The 20850-nt window shown below is 39.1% G+C and overlaps 1 pseudogene; it reads left to right on the top strand.

Moving 5' to 3' along the window:
• LOC126455863 (dehydrogenase/reductase SDR family member 11-like) overlaps window positions 1-20850 on the top strand; it is a 77360-nt pseudogene that overhangs the window by 15401 nt on the left and 41109 nt on the right.

Genomic DNA, 20850 nt, shown 5'->3' with positions numbered 1-20850 from the left:
TAATTAACAAAATCCTACAACTTACAGAATATTTAAATGTTGTGCACACGCACTAAGTACAAAATATATCAGACAAGGACAAAATGTGAATACTAAACATAGTAGCAAATCAGAAAAAAGTATATACAAACTTTTTGACAGATAAAGTGCACAGGCACTGAAAAAATTCTTTTTCAAATAAACAGACTGGCAAAAAATATTATGTTGACAAGTGTACATGCACTGAAAAATGTCTTTAGCATTTTCACAACAAATAAACGTAATGGCAAAAAAAAAATTCATGTCCAAAGTGCACATGCACTGAAAAATGTCTTTAGTATTTTCACAACAAATAAACATAATGGCAAAAAAAAAATTCATGTCCAAAGTGCACATGCACTGAAAAATGTCTTTAGTATTTTCACAACAAATAAACATAATGGCAAACATCATGTCGACCAGTGACATAAGTGTACTCACACTGGAGTTTAGCGAATCGAAAAATGTATAACCTATGAACATAAATGATGTTACCAAAAAAAAATTTTTTCTTTATGTGACAAGAATCAGGATAGGAAAGGGAAGGATTGCATCATGGTTGTAGCACTTTAGATTGCACACAGCTGCTCTGAAAGTCCATATCTTTCCACAGTAGTACAACACCAAGTGACACAACTTGAAGTTCTTTTCCCATCAGAATTTATCAGTGTAGCCAAGACACTGAACTGTCGTAGTAATGTTCCATGTTTTCATTTTGGCAGTACATTAGGTACACCAAACAGTGGGACCATAGTAATGTCTTCATCGCTCATGGTGGTGGACAGCATGTCGTGTCAACACCACACTCTTACAAGGCACACCAACGTAGAATTAGTGCAAAACCAAATATAGTGCTCCATGATCACTGGGATAAACAGGACAAATGGACATTGCAGTAATTCAGGGTAGTCAGCTTATGAGGTGAAGGACATCAAGTCACATAATATTGACAATTACAGTCTTCATTGATAGTTCGTGGCATTCATAGCCCAGTTATTGAACATTTCTGTACCAAGTATGTAGTATTACAGAAAAATGTTCATTAATTGTTTTACATAGAATCAGTAGCCTTCTTTTCCTGGTTACAAAATATTATGAAATAATCGCATTCTTTTCAGTTACAGAGTATAATCAAGAATCATTAACCTTCTCCTAATTACAGTTAATTAATCATTTGTCTTTAATTAATCATTTGTCTAATTACAGTTAATTAATCATTTGTATAATTACAGTTAATTAATCATTTGTCGTTAATTAATCATTTGTCTAATTACAGTTAATTAATCATTTGTCGTTAATTAATCATTTGTCTAATTACAGTTAATTAATTAATCATTTGTCATTTCAATATACTAAGAATTATTAGCCTTAATTAATTACAAAGCATTATTAAACAGTACCATAGTTAATTAATTATGTGTCATTCCAATCTATTAAGAATCATTAGTCTTTTCCTAATTACAAAGCATTATGAAACAGTCACATTCATTTCCAACAACAAAGTATCAACATTGGAAACAAGAGCTAATCAATGGCATAATTAATAACAATTCGTGGAGTGACATTAATTATTGGCACTCAGTGGCCATCAAGTATTGAATAGAATAAAACATAGTTCATCATTCAGTATTATTCAGATCATTACAAAGTCATTATTAAAAATCAGTTAATTACAGTCAAATCATTAGTAATCACAGGCATTACAATAAACAGTGGCAGTTATTAGCTAGTGACAAAGCATTATTTTGAATATAGTCTCATTAAGAGGTCATTACTCGAGTGACATGCTATTCAGAGTTGATCAGTATTATTCAGAATTATCATAAACTAGTGACATTATGTGGGACTGGTAATACATTTTTTTTTGGTAGCAATGCATTGCGTTGGGATCGATAATTAATTGCTGAGGCATAATACTTTTTGCTTTTGACCTATTGCTGCAAATGAGGATAGGTAACGTCGTTCGTCATGAGTCAGCTGTAGCAAGATTATGTAACAAGGCGGTACATGTGATCACATTTATAAATGATAAACACAAATGGGTAAAAAATATAAAAATGCAAGTACTAGAACAGGTATAATAAGTAACAGGTTTAGTAAGTGTCATGAAAAACTTCTCCTGGAAAAAATACAAAAACGGATTATTGACCTGAAAGAAGAAACGCACACTATGCTGAAAAGTAGTGAACTTCGAATTAACAAGTAGTGAAATGTGTATAAAATGTGTTCCATAGCTGTCCTTTCCAAAACTTTCCGTCATCCTACTATGCAATGTAACACCTGCTGTCAAAGCAAACCGCAACAAATACTTAAATAACTACGTGGCATAAAGAAAAAAACTTCATTATCCATATCATCATAACTTCACCATTATCATCACCTGTAAAGAAAAACTTCATTATTCATAATACCATTTCCTTCATCATTATTCATCAGTATTCACTATCATCTGCAAAAAATCACTTCATTACTCATTACCTAACTATTCCTTATCTCTAGCATATTTCATCACTAAAACTAAGATGTGTAGTTCTCTCTGACAGCCTGCATCAATCACCTTGTATTCTGAAAGAAAAAATTAGTTAAGACTGCTATTCTGTGATGAGTATAGTATAGTCTTGTTAATGCTTGTTAATCCTGATCCCTTTACTCTTCCTCATAAAGTTATTGCATCTCCTTTCGTTTATTCCGTAGGTGAAATTCCCATTTATGTTAAATTTATTTCTTAGAATCATCATTCCTTTCTGAAATTGATGAACAAAGATTAATGTCTTGCATTTAAATCCTATACCCACTAAATAATGACTGGTTTATGGTGACACAATTAACCATACAGCATAACATGACAGAAAACGTAATATGTCCAAGACATTGACAGTGTTCGGATGCGAAAAAATGTACACAGAATAATACAATGTAGTAGCAAAAAAAATGTGAAACAGTCACGATGTTGAGATGTCATAAGGCAAAAAAAAAAAAATGTCAAAGTCGGCTGGTGTGTGTTATATCTTAACTATTTCATAGTGCATACAAACAAAACTGGAGTACAGTCATATACACAAAAAAATGGAAAATGTGCACGGTCTGATGTGTAACGACAAGAAAAGCGACCTGCTAACCTTACCTTGCCGGGCACTTGCCAAGAAAAAAATACGATAATCATCAATAAGTAGTCACATAAATATAATTGCAGAAATAGTCATAAATGTGTAAATTCATCTGGAAAAATATGCATGGTCTGATGTGTAACGACAAGAAGAGCGACCTGCTAACCTTACCTTGCCGGGCACTTGCCAAGAAAAAATACGATAATCATCAATAATTAGTCACATAAATATAATTGCAGAAATAGTCATAAATGTGTAAATTCATCTGGAAAAATATGCATGGTCTGATGTGTAACGACAAGAAGAGCGACCTGCTAACCTTACCTTGCCGGGCACTTGCCAAGAAAAAATACGATAATCATCAGTAATTAGTCACGTGAAATAATTGCATTAGTAAATGGCATCATAGTGTGTTGAATCATACAGTGGTTTCACTCAATAAACGGTTTAATGTTTGATATATGGTGATTGCCTTTCGATTTTCTGGTTCTCAAAGTTTCGACGTGTACAACATTGGGGTGAGGGATGCTACGAATCCGATACGGACCTGCGTATAGAAGTTCAAATTTACTGCACTTACCTTTTAATTTACTGGATAAATAGTGTGTACGTACTAGTATCTTCTGTCCAACGTGAAAGTCGCGGCGTGTACAAACCTGTTTTTGCTGTCTTCTCCGGCGCTCTGCGGCACGTTTGATGTTGTTCAGCGCAATGTCAATTATTTCGTGGTGTCGTAGGCGACGATTTTTGGGGAATTCTATTAATTCTTTAATTTTGTTCGGTGGTTCAACGTTTTTCAGTATAACAGTCGGAGATAGCATAGTGGATTCATTTGGAATGGAATTAATTACATCTTGGAATGAGAGTATGTGTGTATCCCAATCAATATGTCTTTTGTGGCAGTATATTCTGCACAGCTTACCAATTTCCTTCATTAATCTTTCACAGGGGTTCGAAGAAGCGTGGTACTTGGATATATAAATCGGAGAAATGTTTCTAGCTCGTAACATGCGTGTCCATACACTACTACGAAATTGAGATCCATTGTCAGAAATTACTTTCATTACATGCCCTACATGAAATAGAAAATGTTTTACAAATGCTTTAGAAACAGTTTTAGCAGTAGCTTTGCGTAACGGAGTGAAAGTAACAAATTTTGAAGTGAGCTCAACAGCGACAAAAATGTAGCAAAAACCTCTGTTAGTTCTCGGAATCGGACCAAAAATATCTACTGCGGCCATGTGTCTTAGTTTAACAGGTATAATGGGATATAATGGAGGAATATGTGAAGTGGTGTCTGATTTAGCTTTCTGGCAAATTTTACAAGACGCTAAAACTCGTCGTATACGTTTCTCCATGTTGGCAAAATAACAGTTCTGTCTCAGTATAAGGAAACATTTTCGTGCTCCGTAATGTGCGTAGCTTAAATGAGTGTACCAAATTAATTTGTTAACCAGTTCGTCAGGAATGCATAATAACCAATTGTTGCTGTCAGGATGAGAACGGCGAAACAGAATGTCATTGCGTACAGTGTAGTGGTTTCTAATCGTAACATTATTCTTATCTAGCCAAAGGTGTTTAATTTCTTTCCACACGTTGTCTTTATTTTGTTCTTGTGCTATGTCCTGTAATGACGATGAAATAAAGTTTTCAAATGCAACTTGCTGAATGTACATGACACTGAAATTTGTTTTGCAGAAGTTGGTTGCTACGTCTTGCTGATTGTTGCCGAGAGAACGCGATAGTGCGTCTGCTATAACATTTTGTGTGCCGGGAATGTGAACTATTGTAAAATTAAATTCCTGTAAATAAAGTTTCCATCTGCTTAATCTATCGTGCGTGAATTTGGCCGAAAGTAAAAATTGTATCGCTCTGTGGTCTGTGTAAACGGTGGTATGTCTGCCATAAAGAAAGTGCCGAAATCTCGTAAAAGCCCATACAACACATAATGTTTCAAGTTCTGTAACAGAATAATTTCGCTCAGCAGGTGACAAAATGCGACTTGCAAATGCAATGTTTTTAATTACTATAGAACCATCTTCTTCTATTTCCTGGAAAATATGTACACCTAAAGCGGTGTTGGAACTGTCGGTGGCAATGGAAAAATTTCTAGTAAGATCTGGGTGCGATAAAAGTGGTGCATTCAACAGAGCATATTTCAGGTTCATAAATTCAGAATGTGCTTGCTTATCCCAAGACCAAATATTGTTTTTACCCGTTAATTGGCATAGTCTAGGCGTGTCTAAAGCAGAGTGATGAATAAATTTACGAAAAAAGTTAATTAAGCCCAAAAAACTGCGTAATTGCTTCTTCGTCGTAGGAACACTAATGTCACGTAGAGCTTGAAGTTTTTCCGGATCAGGTGCAATGCCTTTTGCTGAAATTACGTGTCCAAGAAATTTTATAGAAGTTTTGCCAAAGTGCGATTTACTAAGATTAACTGTAAGTCCTTGTGCATGAAAGGTTTGTAACAGTTGTTCAAGAATCATATTGTGTTCAGACCAGTTAGCTTCTGCGATAAGAATATCGTCTACATACGTCGTAATTCTGTCTTTAAGTTCTGTCGGAAGTATTGTGTTCAAACCGCGAATAAAAGCTGCAGAAGAAATAGTTAAGCCGAACGGTAGTTTGCAAAATTGATAACAGTCGCCGAAACAGAGAAAAGCTGTATATTTTCTACAATTCGGATGAAGTTGAATTTGCCAAAATCCCGATTTCAAATCTAATGTGGAATAAATAGCTGTACCGTGAAATTTCTGTAAAAGTTCTTCTAATGTCTGTGGTCGATCTGTTTCATTAATAATAATGTCATTAATGTGACGTGAATCAAGTACAAGGCGAAGTGAGCCATCTTTTTTCTTAACAATATGTAGCGGGTTTATGTACGGACTAACTGCTGGTTCTATAATTCCTTGGTCGAGCATATCCTGCAATTCTTTTTTAACCTGTTCTCTGTGAATGTATGGAATAGGATAATGCTTTCCTTTAAATGTGTCATGCGGTTTGACTTGAAATTCATACATAAAGCCGGACATAGTACCAGGAATGTTGTCAAAAACTGGAGCTTGCTGTAAAAGAATTTTGTGTAATTGCGTTCGTTCGTCGTCTGTAATTGCACTACTCTCTTTAACTTTATCGGAAATCATTTGTATTACGTCGTAGTCCATCTCGTCTGGAGTATTATAGTTGTGTACGTACGTATCCGTTAACAATGTGGGATTACAGTCTATGTCACGTGTTGCGGAAATGACCTCTGTGCGGTTAATTGTTTGTTCTTCCGCAGATAATGAGTGCTGAAATTCTAAAGCAAGTTGTACATTTTCATCCTTTAACATTAAATAAGAATTCTGAAAATCAATGACTGCTTCGTGTTGTACCAGAAAATTCGTGCCTAAAATAACGTCTGTTGTCAATAAAGGAACAATCCAAAAATTAGAGTGAAACGTGTGACCTGCGATACAAAATGATAAATGTGTCTGTAATTTAACGTCTACTCCTTTACTCGATACTGCTCCTTTCACTTTTGTTTTGCCTAAAGGTAATGTCGGATAAGTATTCTCTTTGTTGCACTCATTAAAAGTCTCCTCATTTATTGCTGATATAGGTGATCCGGAATCAATTACTGCTGAGAATTTCGATGAACCAATTTTAATTTCGATAACAGGATGTGAAATGGTTTTCTGAATAACTGGTCTTTCCTGTAAAAGAGTGTCTCTGATGTCGTCAAAAGTAATTACATTTTCGTGAACAACATTTTGCGTGTCTAAGGTAGTGCTTGTATTATTGCAAGATGCGTCCTGTACATTATCTAGTCAGATTCTATCTGACGTGTTATTATTATTAGGAGGATTCTGTGGCATTTCGACTATTTGAACTGTCCTATTACTTCTTCCAGGCGTGTTACGCTCTGGATGGTACCTACTGTCGGGTTCATTCATGAGAATATGTTCTTGCGTATGATTTTGCTGTTGGTATGACCGACTGTTGTTAGGCGTTCGCTGAAAATTGTCTTCATTATTTTTACGTCTGTCGTAATAGTCATTCCTATACGGTGCATTACGATAGGAATTGAAATACTGTCTTCTTTGTACGTAGTTGTTTCCTTGCTGACGTACGTTACTATTTGTTGGACCAGGGACTATGCGTCCACGCGGCGAAACATTAAAGCCTGGTTGACCTTGTGTATTCCATTGTTGGTTAGGTATCCTAATCGGCTGGTTTTGATGTTGTTGTTGTGAAACACCTCTATTGTTACTAAAGTGTTGTTCCTGTTGCTGAAAATTTTGACGGTATTGATAATTAGAATTTTGCCTGTTATTAAATTTCTGGTAGTTATCGTTCCTAAAGCGTCTGTTATCTTTCCGATTGAAATTACGTCCCTGATCATAATTGCAGTACTGTTGTTGACCTTGGTTGTTACTCGAAAAGTTTTTGTTTACAAAAGAATAATCGGATTGCTGTACTTCCAAGAGCTGTAAAAGATCTCTGAATGCTGAAATGTTTTCTTTTTGCTGGCCCGTTAGAAGTGACACTCGTAATGACCGTGGTAATTTAGAGATGCATAGTTGTATAAGTGCGGATTCACTGTACGGTTCACTTAGGTACTGGTTTTGTTGTACCATGTGCTCAAAAAATTGCGTTACACTGGGAAAATTTGAGTTTTCATAGTTTGGCAAACTAATTAGTTGATCTTTAATTCCGCGCTGTGTCGTCTTCGACCAGTACGCTGACAGAAAAGCATTCTGAAATTCCTCTACCGAGTAACACTGTCTCGCGATCGGTCTCATACGAGTTGCCGGTTCGCCTTCCAAAAAACTGCAAATAAATTCAAGTTTATGTGTTACAGGCCAAGTCGGTGGAAGAGCAAAGCTAAACTGTTGAATCCAATCCAGTGGGTGAATCTGCGTTCTATCGTTTTTAAATATTTTGAACTTTCTTACTGACAGAAAATGTTTATAGTCGAAATTATCATCTCTGTGTAATGAAACAGGTTCAGGATCGTAAGAGAATCTATTGAACTGCGGTTGATCGGAATCTAAGTCCCGTACTCTCTGTAGATTACCCAAATTATACGCGCTGCGTGAGTCTGACACATGTTCATAAAGTGGCGTCTGTTGTGGTATGTTATTAACTGACATGTTTTTCATCTCTGTTACTTCTTGTTGTAAATTTGATAACTTCCGACGTAACGTGTTGTTAGATGAATCGATTTCATTAATTGTCAGCTGTAAATTTTGAAATTCAGGTGTTTGGATAAAAGAAACCGGTGCAGTATCGTCTGATTTATTGTCATTAGTATTTTCGATAACATCAATACGACTGGCCAATTCATCACATTTTTCAGTCAGTATTTTAACCTGATCATCGGTTTTAGAATCAGACGCATTAATCTGTTTTTGCAACTTGCGCGTAGTTTCGCTCAGTTTTTTAACATCAGCTTTGATGACATCGCAATCCTGTGTTAGATCTAGTTGTTCGAATCTATCTGTCACTGTTTGAATATTTACTGTGTGTGTATCCGTTTTTGCTTTAAGATCAGAAATTTCATCCCGTAATTCCGCGTTCAATTGTTCTATGGTATTAATTTTGTCGGACACTGTAGTAATATTATTGTCTACATACGTCTTCGCTTTCGCGAATATTTTACGTTTGTCCTCTTGTCTCTGTGCAGTGATTGTTTCCATGACTTGTCGTTTTACTTTGTTTTGATCTTGAATAAATCTGCGGAAACGCGTATTACTGTTCTGTATGTGCTGACTAAAGCGCTCGTTAATCTGAGTGTTCTGCTGTTCGAATTTCGCGTCTATCTTTGCGTCCATAGTGCGCGAAAGTTCTACCGTCATTGCTCTAAACTCGTCCCGTAATTGTGTAGCTTTTTCAGAGCACTGTTTGGCGACTCCGCTAATTTCGTCTCTGAGTGTTTCTGTTGCGGCTGTCTGCATTTCCCTTAATTCTTGCGCTACAGTCTTAATTTCTTCGCTATTTTTTTGAGAACAAGCCTCAATTTCCACGCGCAACTGTTCCTTAGTGTCATGGCACTGCGCGGCAACGTCTCTAATTTGCTCACTAAGCTGTCTGTTTTGTTCCCTAAGTTGTTTAAAATCTTCACTCTGTTGTCTGAAATTGTTGTCTGTTTTCTCACTCTGTTGTTTGATATCTGCACTAAGTTGTTGTTTGAGATCTTTATTACTGTTGTTTATTTTCTCACTTTGCTGTTGTAGCAAACTTCTCATAATTCGTACCAAGTCAAAACTAGCGTTTATATTCTCTGTGCTGTTTAGTGGTGGATCTGGAATTTTCTCGTTTTGCGTGACCATTTGGTCATTCTGTAATTTACAGAAAGGTTTATCAGTCGGACCTACACTGTCACTCACTATTTCGGAATTAAATAAATCCGTCGTACTTTGTGTATCCTGTTCATTTTCATTAGACAAATTTGTCTGTTCGTTACTTGGGTTTTCCAAATCGGGTGTGTTAAGCTCTGCAGCGCTCATTACAATAGAGCGTTCTGCGTCATCAATTGTCGTCAAGTTAACAGACGAGACAATTGAGTTCGTTTGTTCATCATTAAGGTGAAAGTCATCATTAGTGGTTGGAATGCACTGATTGTTAGTGAACGCAGGATTATCATCTTTACGTTGCGTATCACAATTACTATCGGTCACATTGTTTAAGTCGGTAATTTCATTCACAATACTTCGCGATACGCTATTCACAGTCTTTCGCGGCATTTTTACAATAGTCAAAATTTTTCACAAAACAAATCGACACAGTGCAAAAACAACACAAATACAACAAAGCAACAAACTGCCGTTGACCTGTAGAGAGAAAGTCACAATATTATTAAAAGCGTTGCGCTAAATCCTAATTATACTTAAGCAAATAAGAGCAGATATCTGACTGTTGCTCAAAAGACTCTCAACGAAATACGATCCTGGACTGGGTGTCGCCAAGTGTAACCTCCCCACCGTAATTTTTTTAAAGAAAGAAAATATTGCAATACTTAATAGAAATGGGAGCCAAGTGTAACCTCCCTACAAAAATTTTAAAAGAAAATAACGATACTAATTAGAAATGCTGATGGACATTGCTCTAAGCGTAACCTGCCCACAATCAAATGTACTGACAATGGCAACAAAAATGTGAAATTCGCAATCTGACTCAAATATAATTTCTTCACAAAATTTAAAGTCCGTTCAGTGACAAGAAAATACAATTAAACCGAAATATCGGTCTTTGGCCCTGTGTAAAACAATCAGAATTAAAGTCTTACCTCAGAATAAATGGATGTCACATATCTGCTCTTGTTGTTGCGCACCGCTTGGAGGAACTGCATTGCCAATAATAATATTCTCTTTTTTTGTGATTTTAGTGGAATTTTTCTTCAAAAGAAGTGGAATGAAATGGGAAGTGCGACGAAATCTTGAGTTCAATAAAAAATTAAATTTTTGAGAAAATGCTTTTGAAATAAAAATTATTATTGGGAGACTTGTTGGAGAATAATTACAATAAATAAAATTTTTCATTATCTAATGATTATATTAATTAACAGTATACCTTATTCCTCATCTTGACCATTGTTGCCGACCGCCTACATCACACAACCGCACTGGGCTGCTACTACTGACCGACCGCTCTGCATGACGACTACAGACTGAGTACTGCTCTCAACGAGACAGAGCTACAGACTCGCAACGACTGACTGACTGCTACTCTGCATAGCGACAACTAACTCGCCAAGACTACTACTGACTGAGAACCGCTCGCAACACTCGCGCGGTCAAGCGCATACTCTCTGGTCACAGATGCTACAATGCCTCGCCATCGCTGCTGCGTTACATACGTGTTTCAGTAGGAAGATAATTTGATATGTATTAGAATTCGAGAGTATATGTTCTTTGTATTTGTCAAATTACTGGATGCAGAAATAATTAAGATGCGGTTTGATGTTATAAGCTAAAAATGAAATTTAATATTATTAAAATTACACCTGACAAAAATAAGAAAACAGAAACAACACGCAAACTAACTGAGAATATATAAAATTAGAGAAAAAATATCATGAAATGAGTACCGACTGAAACCAATATAACTTCGTGTTCTGGAAGAGAGTGGACTGATGGTACATATACGGGCCATAATATTGGAAACAGGAGGCATTCTAGAGACGTGGTGTCAAGGTGAAATGCCCATAGTATCCCGCCCATGAGCAGTTCAACCTAACATCGGAGCATGACATCAGTGTGCAAGAGGAAAGTTACCAGGGGCGATTGTAAACTGCGATACGACTGTTACATCTTCCTGGCTACTGATCGTTGTGTTTATTTCCTTGTAAGATGTCGTTATTTCTTCGTAAGCATTTTCAGCTGCTGAGAATCATTTTATGGGACTGTTGTGAACATATCTTAGCTTCTGAACCGTAATTAGGATTGAATTTCTTAAACAGCAGGTGTCGTATACCTCGGGAAAACTGTGTAGTGTTTGTGTTACAAAGAAGGTGTTTATGGTAGTTGTTTTATGATCGTAAGGAGGGAAACTTGCAGGAAGAATGTGTGTCACACGCTGGGAATACATTTCTTATATTGTATTTCACATGACTAATTGGTCGGAAACCGCACAGCTGTAGCATTTTGCTTGTTTAAGTGCAGAACCGTGCAGCCTTTGGAATGTGTTTATGTTCCACGATCATTTCCCTCTTTCCGATTGCTTCACGTGCGGATACCACACAGTGGAAAAATAGTTCAGAATTGTCAGCAGCCGGCCGGAGTGGCCGAGCGGTTCTAGGCACTACAGTGCGGAGCCGCGCGACCGCTACGGTCTCATGTTCGAATCCTGCCTCGGGCATGGATGTGTGTGATGTCCTTAGGTTCGTTAGGTTTAAGTAGTTCTAAGTTCTAGGGGACTGGTGACCTCAGATGTTAAGTCCCATAGTGGTCAGAGCCATTTTAACCATTTTGAACCAATTGTCTGCACAAGTGATTTACGTAAAATGTTTCAAACTCTTTATCTCGGTCATTGACAGAGGTTTCTGTGGTACTGCAAACCTTGTGTGGGTACTTTTGCTTTACAGTTGACCTGTTTACGAGATCAGTGAAGTTTGATGTGTACTTTCACACGTTAAACACCGCTGCTATGAATTTGTATGTTTCCCATAAGACATATTTTCTATTGCTGGCGAACATTTTATCGGCCTGATGCGAGCCTAGCATAATTTCTGACCGCAACCAGGTGTGCGCACTGCGCGCTATTCACCTTTGAATATTTTGCATGTATCACAGACTATATTTTTCTCTGATGCAGAAGGAATTAGTTCTGTCACCTTACAGTTTGTCACCATAGCCAGTGAAATAAGAAATTTTCAGGGTGGACCTATATCACACAGATGTATGTTGGACATATATGTCTTGCGTTAGAGTATTAAGTGCTTTGCACACCACATGGCTAATATTTCGGAAATCACATAGTTGTAACATTATAGTGTGTTTAAGTGCAGAACTGTGTAGCGTTAGGTGTGCAATTGTTTATGTTCCATGATGATTTCTCTCTTGCCAGTACCTTCTTGCTACTGACTTCAGGCCGGCCGGGGTGGCCGAGCGGTTCTAGACGCTTCAGTCTGGAACCACGCGACAGCTACGGTCGCAGGTTCGAATCCTGCCTCGGGCTTGGATGTGTTAATGTTCTTAGGTTACTTAGGTTTAAGTAGATCTAAGTTCTAGGGGACTGATGACCTCAGAAGTTGAGTCCCATAGTGCTCAGAGCAATTTGAACCATTTTTTTACTGACTCCAGATACTAGAAAAATACCTCAGAGTTGTAGCACAAGTGATTTACGTAAAATGCTTCAAACTTCGTCTGTCTGGAGCTCTAGCATGCATAAACCATAATTTTCTTCTTAGCTGTGTGTTATATCACTCTAACACTCTCATATCTACCATACGTCGATAAGGGCTGCCAACCTCCTCAACATGCACGCACGTGGAGAGATCTTAAGCACTTGGGTAGGTGCCGCGAGTAAGATTGGTGTGGAACAGTCTTCGCTGAACAGCAGTTACAGCAGTTGCGGAATGTCATGGGTACAGTACCCTCCTGGTCAGTTGCAAATTAAATTGGCGATATTGTTGCAGGAAGGGTTGGTTGAAGACAATGTGCGGGTTTCACTCTCCAAATTTACGTTATGAATGTGAGAATACTCTGTGACTACCACTCACATACGGAAAGATGGACACTCGTAACCGTATATTCTGCACTATGATGCAAGTGCTAGAAGTATGTACTTAATCTAACTGCGTTGGTATAGGACGCTCTCTTGTATACTTTAGTATTTATGTCCGAGAACTAATCATAAATGGACGTACTGCAGTCTCTACATTCTCAAAATAGTACATGGTACTCTCAAAGTAGTGGAACGGTGGTTTATCGATGATACAAAGATTGGGAAGCATGCTGCCATGTTATTGGTTGGCTTTGAAATTACTGGAAAACTGGTAAAATTGCAAAAATTGGTCGCACCATCAACTGTGGTGCTTTTTACGGTGCATCATCCCACATCGACAATCTCTTTTCCATCCTATCAGTCCACTGGCGTGGATACCACTTTTTTGTTGTTGAGACTTGGTGGGAGCAACACCGTCTGAGGATGCCTAGCACCGATTGTGTACATGTCTGCAGTATGAAGAATAAATACGTAAGACACAACAAGGAGCAGAACGCAAAGTGATTTCGGGTGTGCCGCAGGGGAGTATCGTAGGACCGTTGCTATTCACAATATATATAAGTGACCTTGTGGATAACATCGGAAGTTCACTGAGGCTTTTAGCGGATGATGCTATAGTATATCGAGAGGTTGTAACAATGGAAAATTGTGCTGAAATGCAGGAGGATCTGCAACGAATTGACGCATGGTCCAGCGATTGGCAATTGAATCTCAATGTAGACAAGTGTAATGTGGTTCGAATACATAAAAAGGAAGATCCTTTATCATTTAGCTACAATATAGCAGGTCATCAGCTGGAAGCAGTTAATTCCATAAATTATCTGGGAGTAGGCAATAGGAGTGTTCTGAGGTTCACTGGAAGAATCCTAAGGAAATGCAGTCCGAAAACAAAGGAAGTAGGTTACAGTAAAACTGTTCGCCCACTGTTTGAATACTGCTCACCGGTGTGGGATCCATACCAGATAGGCTTGATAGAAGAGATAGAGAAGATCCAACGGAGAATAGCGCGCTTCGTTACAGGATCATTTAGTAATCGCGCAAGCGTTACGGAGATGATAAACTCCAGTGGAAGACTCTGCAAGAGAGACGCACACTAGCTCGGTACGGGCTTTTGTTGAAGTTTCGAGAACATACCTTAACCGAGGAGTCAAGCAGTATATTGATCCCTCCGACGTATATCTCGCGAAGAGACCGTGAGGATAAAATCAGAGAGATTAGAGCCCACACAGAGGCATACCGACAATCTTTCTTTCCACAAACAATACGAGACAGGAACAGAAGGGAGAACCGATAGAGGTACTCAAGTTACCCTCCGCCACACACCGTCAGGTGGCTTGCGGAGTATGGATGTAGATGTAGCTGTAGAAGTTCTCAAAATTCTTGGTTTCTCATTTTCATTTGATTTACGGTCTTTGAAGAATTCCGAAAAGATAAGCTTTTGGTTCGTACATGCCTGGTGCTTTAATTCGAATAGTTTGTGTTAAAAGTTTAAAATTGTATGACTGCGTTAAGTTTCTTGATATACACGATAAAGTTATGAGTGGCAAACTGTGCTCATAAATTTCACGGTTCTCGGGAAAGAAACAAAAATATTATTACCTTTCGTGGCAACACCTTCTTTGTTCATGTAATTACGACACTCCGATGTGCAGAATGGAAGTTAGTTAAATGGCAAACTTGACCTTTCTCGTTATGAGAAAGATTTTTGTCCTGCTGTCCCGTGCAGATTCTACAAATCTGTCGTTTATTTCTTGCAGGCTCAAGAACAGAAGGACGCTCCAGGAACGCTGTATCCATTGCAAGGTGACGTCAGCAGCGAGGAGAGTATTTTATGCGCCTTCAAGTGGATAAAGGAGAATTTAGGAGGAGTCGATGTTCTTATCAACAGCGCTGGCGTTTGTGGAGAGAGCCTTCCCACAAGTAAGTGAACCACAGTTCACCTCCATTGAAGTAATATACATGACAAGTCATGATGCACAAAGAACCGGAAAAGAGATTTAACGTTTATATGGACAGATGGTAAATTGCGGACATAGCCCGCGTTGAAAAGACTTCTTGTACACTTACTGTTTTTCTCTTGCCACTGTTGGATGTCTTGTTTGTCTCGTGTAATATGTTCTTGTAAGAACTGCGTGTAGCACAAGAAGCAAAGTTGTTAAAAAATATTGACGCCATTTTCGATAAAGCGTCGTTTAGTTCACAAAGTATGAAATGCTCAGTCAATCTAGAAAGAACAAAAGAGGCAGATGATACAACAATTAATCAAAGGCCGCCTTGTGAAAATGGCGAAGTCAAACCTGTAGTCTATAGCCGATGAGGCAGTTTCATGATGAAACAGCACAGAGAGTGCGTGATAAGCCAGATCATAAGACCAGCTACAGATCACGTTTCCAAAGCAAACCAACAGCCATAGCTGTTCACAGGCCGGCAGATTAAGCAGTGCCATGTTGAAACGGCAAACACAATGCGAGATAAGCCAGCTGTTGAGACTAGCTATAGGACACGTAACTGTTGTTCATAGCTCGCGGAATTGAACGAAAAATAAAGAGCAAGAATTTCTGCTAGTATGTTTTGTTTTGATCTGTAATAGTTCCGTAACTACGACAGTTTAGTCATTCCATTAGACAAATGATGGTTGTCCATATTCGAAATTGCGAATACATTTCGAGATACTGAAGACTGACGACCGTTGTTCAACAGCGAGTAGCAGCGCGACATTGGGATGACCTGACTGTGGTCTGGCTGTGAGACTACACCGACTAATATAGCGTTACTATAGCCAGAATAATCTCATTTTAGTTTTGATTATCTCTGATCTCAGATAGGTATTGCTTTCCTCGATTCCTCCCCAACAGTTGTTAAAATCATTAAATAAAAATCACGTATTTTATTTACACTGATGAGGCAAAACATAATGATCGATTACTTAAAAGCCTGTTGGTCTACATTCATAAGGCAATATAGAAGCGATTCTGCCTGCAATGTATTGTACGAGCCCATGATAAATTTCCAGAGGTTTTCCCCGCTCAACTATTATTTTCTAGCATACGTGAAGAAAAATATTAATTCCAAATTGTTGCTTCGTGATTGTAGAAGTTCACAAGTGAACGAAAATACTTTTTAGTAATGATTCCTGTACAAATGTTTCTCTTTCTCATCAACAAAGAACTTCCGAGCCATCCTTCAGCCACGAATTCTGGGGCATGGAGTATCTGGACGACCAGTGAGTGATCACAAAGTCCCATTACCCTCCATGCCGTGTCCACATCTTCGTATATGGTTGCATTAACATGTGAACAAGACAGACGACAACTATGAAGATGTGTTACTGTTATTAATTGTTGATTCCAGAGTGTCTGCATACGCTATCGTTTTCACAAAAGAGTATGGTTCTACTGCATGTACCATGTGAAGTTCTCCTCAACACTGCTGGCATGATGGCAGTAAATGCACCTCGAACAGAATCATTACGTACATCTGTCTTGCGACGTGTGGCAACAACCTTCCGTTTAATGAACACTCCAAAACGCATTTTCGCAAGATGACAGATCAGGGCTTGGGAGTGGCTACTCCAAGAGTTGCAAGCAAATGGACATAGTAACATCCTGTCCATTTATAAAGAAATACCTCATTGAGGCATTCTTTAACGGCGATACCAGAATGGACTGGCGCCCCATCCTGCTGGAATCATATACGATCGAGCTGTTCCCGATCTTGCAGATGTGGAAGAAACCAGTCACCTTATATGGTGACATATGCAATGTGATTCACAGCACCCATGAAGAAATATGGAGCTATCAAGTGGGTTTCCTGACATTGCAGCTAAGTTCATGGTAGGTTGTGTTCACGATCGCCATAAATGTGAGTTTTCTTTAATCTAGAAAAGTTTCTGGTTTAGCACTGCGATATATTGCCCATTTGTCCGAAAAAATCCTTTTTCCCTTGAAGGAAAATTTATGAAGACATCGATCATCCGTCCACTCAAGCTTGATGACTTTTTGCATGTCTTTGTCAATCAGTTCGTTCGCAAACGAAGGTTTACATGCCTGTAGCTTGAAATTATACTTTATATGTTTTTGTGATGTCGAGTACGGAACATACAATTCCAGTAACCACATCCGAGCGCATCGACTCCTTTTGGCGAACCTTCGACAGAGGCTGCATTCTGCACACAGGTTTCCAGTCGTGTTGATGGCCGTCCTCAGTGGGACTTACCTTTTATGCATTCAGCTGAACATAGCTTTTTCTCCCACCGTGAAAATTTTGGTTTTAGTGGGGAAGATTTATGAAGCATTTCAATGAAATTAAGCCGAACAGTTCTCATTGATTTTGCTGTATGGGATCGTTCGTGAACTCACGTGCCCATTGCGATCTGTCCCTTCACGGCGTAAGTGGACTAATCTGTTATGATTTGGATAGATATCAGCATCTACAGCAATTAGATAACAGTTGATTGACGTATCTGTAATACATATGGGGTATTGGGACTATGTGATACCCCTGTATACGTGGTCGAGGCGCGGAACAGTGGCCAAGGAACAAGAGACAAGGCGCCCCGCCCTCTATTTCCAGGAGTAGGCAACATATTTCACGATGTCATTCTTCCTTGACGTTTTCGTTCCACATGCCACACTCAATCATAGATCTTTCTGATGTGAATACGTATTTCAGAACAGATCCAACTATGGAGCACCAGTCCCTGAAACAGAATTGCAATGTTTACATTACATTTACTCCAAAATTTACTATGTCAATCAGACTTAAGTTATGTCACTTGAAATGCGTGTAACTAAAACCTGTTCACTTTTTCTCGTTGCCTGAGCAAAGGCGACCATGCAGTGTGGAGGGAGCAGCACCACGCCTGCTGTTGTGGAGGGAGGGGGGGGGGGGGGAATTTGCGGAGAGTAGAGGTGAGAAGAATTCTCGTATTACCTACAAAGCGCACGGTCGGCATTTCCAACCGATTCCTTGCTGTGATGCAAACGATGCGAGGAAGAGAAAATTTTTGTGAAAGCACTATTTACGTAGACGTTTATCTTCACATGTGGTACATATTCGTATCACACCACAAAGACAAAGAAACGAACGCACACCTGTTAGTTGCCCACTGAACGACTGTTACTGCACCGCTGAACACTGGTAGATGGTATACTTTGGTAGAAGTTGCAAAAGGCACGAAACTGCCGAACTCCAGCCTCACCTGCAGCCGTTATGTTCGTACTTTCGTCTTCGCTTATTTCAATCCGTGCTTCTTAGGCCTCTCATAGTAAATATGAACGTCTTTGTCATATCGCCTTCCCCATCTTTCAGTACTCAGTAGCTTCAACGTTAGGACTGATGCGAGGGTCATTCAATAAGTAATGCAACACCATTTTTGCTCAGTCATTTGCGATTAAGAAAATGCGGAATTTGATACGGGACATGGTGGAATATTCCCGCTTCTGCCCTTGTAGTTTCAAGAAGTTTCAGTAGGTGACGACGCTATATGTAGCATTCAAAATGGCGTCTGTAAGGAGGGGTGTGTTCCAAGCAGAGAGTTGTTGTTGGGGTTCTTTTGGCGGGAAACCAGAATATGGCAGGTATTTATAGTGGCTTGCAGAATGTACATGAAGACGTGACAGTGAACAAAAGTTTAATGAGTCGTTGGTTGAGGTCCAGCAAATCGTCCTAGCTCCTGCGTTCCTGCCGGCCGCACGGCGCACTCTTCATGTGTTATAACTTGTGGCCACTCTCATTCGACGTGATCGCCGGATCACAATCAAACACCTCGCTGCTCAATTAGACGTTTCTGTAGGTAGTGCTAACACACTCGTCGTCCAGTTTGGATACTGAAAGATGTGTGGCCGTTGGGTTCCTTGACAAGTAACAGAAGACCAAAAAATAGCAACAAAGAATCGTTTGTGCAGAATTGCTTGCGCGTTATAAGGTTGATCGTGAGAATTATTTCTTGAACATCCTGACAGTCGATGAAGCATGGGTCCATCACTTCGTAACGGAAACAGGGCGTCAATCCATGGAGTGACGTCACACTACCTGTCTTCCGAAGAAGACGTTCAAGACGCATCTCCAGGCGGTGAAATCATGACTGGGACTCTGTTACCAGTCCTCCCTCATTGTGCTACGACCAGCTTTGTACTGCATTGTGCTACCTTCAGGAAATTGAAGAAACGATTTCAGTGTGTTCGTCGCCACAAAAGTACAAACGAGGTGCTCATCCAAGACAGCCCAGAGCCTTACATAAGTATGCACACCCTAGAGAACTCACAAAACCTCATTGCACTCTTCTTCCTCATCCACCTGCAGCCCGGACCTGGCCCTTTCCGACGTCTTTCTGGCCCATTAAGGAATGCATTCCGCGGGATGCAATAAGCTGATGATGGGGAAGTTATTGAAGCAGCAAGACGTCGGTACCGACGTTATCCAGAGAATGGCACCATGTCAGTATACAGACTTTCCCCGTAAGGTTTGAGACGGTCGCATTGAACGGAGATAATGTTGAAAGATACGGGTTTGTACCCAATAGAGTGGGGAATAATAAGGTTTATTGGAATCCTGAATAAAAGCGACCTGATTTTAGAAAAAAGGTTGCATTACCTATTGAACGCCCATCGTCTGTGACCATCCAAGACTGCTCAGCGTCGCTTTGACGGATAAAAGCAAACAAATATTTTTCTCACCAAACAAAGGAATGAAACTGCTATTCCGATGCGTTTGCAGCATCCTTCACTATTAGTATTAGAGAAAGACTACTGCAGTTAACATGAAATGCTTGAGAATTTATCTAAAATTCGAGTTTGCATTCCTATGTTCTTGCCTTTCGTATTACAGCCGGTATCATTGCCTTGCTGCTTCGCGTCCGCCAGAGATATTTTCATTTCTTTGTGTTTTAAGAGTACCTCTGTAAGCTCCAAAATGATGTATCCCACCATTCCGGTACTGTGCTAAGAAAACGTTTACAATATTCATATCACAAATGTCATCAGCATACACAAACTATCATTGTCCTTTGGTCAGGACTAGAAATATCCGGCGTACAGCCCAAACCAATACTGTAATATTTAGCAATACCAAATTTTGTTTTTAGTTTTTTAAGGGAAGGTGGGAATTGTGTCGCTTTGTGTGACTTTCCCGAGATAATGACAAGACTTATTCTCACCAGGTTTTGTTTTCCTTGTATGTTTGTCCAGAACTGAATCAAGTTTTCCAAATAATCTGAATCAAGTTTTCGAAAGAATTCGACCAACTTAAAGAAACTCTCGTAGCTGTGAGTAAAAAGTTTGATTTTTCTCTTAAAGGAAGACTCTTCCTCTCCAAAAAAGGAAAAGAGAAAGGAAAGTGAACAGTAGCTCTAAGGATTTTTATTACGGTCTTCCGATGTGGGATTTTCTCAGTTAATATCTGCAGGACTCCCACAGCAATATTTTTGGCAGATTTCAATTTTCTGGAGAGCTCCACCCACTTATTGTGCGATTCTGAGTGCACTTAGGACCTACCGCAGCTGACTAATATCTGA

The sequence above is a fragment of the Schistocerca serialis genome, chromosome 2, assembly GCF_023864345.2.
Source record: "Schistocerca serialis cubense isolate TAMUIC-IGC-003099 chromosome 2, iqSchSeri2.2, whole genome shotgun sequence".
Classification (NCBI taxonomy): Eukaryota; Metazoa; Arthropoda; class Insecta; order Orthoptera; family Acrididae; genus Schistocerca; species Schistocerca serialis.
This window is presented reverse-complemented; position numbering and strand designations above follow the sequence as displayed.